This window comes from Oncorhynchus mykiss, chromosome 26 (genome assembly GCF_013265735.2).
Source record: "Oncorhynchus mykiss isolate Arlee chromosome 26, USDA_OmykA_1.1, whole genome shotgun sequence".
NCBI lineage: Eukaryota > Metazoa > Chordata > Actinopteri > Salmoniformes > Salmonidae > Oncorhynchus > Oncorhynchus mykiss.
In genome coordinates this window covers 35,399,441-35,401,500 of record NC_048590.1, presented here as the reverse complement: position 1 = coordinate 35,401,500, position 2,060 = coordinate 35,399,441, and positions in this window count along the sequence as shown.

The following is a 2,060-nucleotide window of genomic DNA, read 5'->3' as shown; positions in this document are numbered from 1 at the left end:
CAGACTTTTGTGATTTGACTACAATTTCTTTGAATATCCATAATATCCATATCCATCTGTAATATGTTTAGTTACACTTGATACCATACAGTACAGTGCTGTAGTTTTGCAGAGCAGCTGGATTTGGTAGTACAGCTTTATTAAAGTGCTGTACTTAAATTGTGTAGCTGAAGCTTAAGTGTTGTAATTACTGTACTATATAACAGGTTAGTATGTTAGCTACTCTTAGTAATCAGTTTATCTTAATGATTTAAATCTAACCACAAAATCAACAGTAATGTTTTTCCAAGACAGTTAGTTGTACCCAAACTGAAAATGACTAATGAAACCAACTTCATATCCATTTACTAGCATTACACATGCTAAGTACAACTTCATATCCATTTACTAGCATTACACATGCTAAGTACAACTTCATATCCATTTACTAGCATTACACATGCTAAGTACAACTTCATATCCATTTACTAGCATTACACATGCTAAGTACAACTTCATATCCATTTACTAGCATTACACATGCTAAGTACAACTTCATATCAATTTACTAGCACTACACATGCTAAGTACAACTTCATATCCATTTACTAGCATAACACATGCTAAGTACAACTTCATATCCATTTACTAGCACTACACATGCTAAGAACAAATTGAGTTAAGTACCAGTGTTAGAGACCAAGAAGAAGTCCCCTCCGGATTCTACTGCTAATTAAGCAGCAGCATTTTGAAAAGACCAAAACGTTTAACTCGGTGCAAAACCCAGGGATTTGGGAGCAGATACTGGTGTTAGTTGTCCAGATGCAGGGATTTGGGAGCAGATACTGGTGTTAGTTGTCCAGATGCAGGGATTTGGGAGCAGATTCTGGTGTTAGTTGTCCAGATGCAGGGATTTGGGAGCAGATTCTGGTGTTTGTTGTCCAGATGCAGGGATTTGGGAGCAGATACTGGTGTTAGTTGTCCAGATGCAGGGATTTGGGAGCAGATTCTGGTGTTTGTTGTCCAGATGCAGGGATTTGGGAGCAGATACTGGTGTTAGTTGTCCAGATGCAGGGATTTGGGAGCAGATTCTGGTGTTTGTTGTCCAGATGCAGGGATTTGGGAGCAGATTCTGGTGTTTGTTGTCCAGATGCAGGGATTTGGGAGCAGATTCTGGTGTTTGTTGTCCAGATGCAGGGATTTGGGAGCATGCAGGGACATACCCATGCAGGGACTAAACTGGTGCACTGCAAAGATATGTTTGTGCAGGGTCTGACACATTTTTCTGGGGGATTATAGTATATTATAGTATAATGAGAGTTCACTTCAGGTCAAACTGAAAAAGTTCATGACCACCTAAGAAACCACAAGAGATCTGTTTTACATGTAACTGCACGTGTACTGTATTTTCCCTCTTGAAAGAGACAGTGTTAGTGCAGATGAAAGGAGGAAAAAAACACCCTATTATCCAAGAAATGACACAAAGGACAGGAACGAGGCAGAAAATATACAGTACATCCTTTTATTATCGCAAATATGCAAGAAAAATGAAATGGACACACTGTAAGTGAACACATGCCCTTTAATACCACAGTCTAATTATTAAAACAGTTTCAATAATATACATTTTGTACCTTAAGTATACCCTTTTGAAATGTGTTTAATCCATATGTACACAACATAATGCTTGTAAATTGGAAATTGTTTTCATTATTTTTGTTTCGTAGTGAGTGAGAGGACTTTTCTATTATTTTTTATTAAGACTGTCGAGGGCTCAGTAAAAACCAGAGTCCTGATAACAATTTAATATACAAACAACTGTACAACTAACTGCCCTCAGGTCTCTGGACTTCACACCACACAGAGAAGTTGTAGGACTCCTTGTTCATTTTGGTCTACCAACTTACTGACCACAAATTACTAAAATAAAATGGTACACTCTCAGAAAAAAAGAGTGCTATGTGGCACCATGTGTCCCTGTAGGGGAACCCTCTGAAAAAAGGTTCCAGATAGAACCATTTAATATCGGAGAGCTATTTCTGGTTCTATTACAGGTTCTATTTGGAATCCAGGTTCTATTT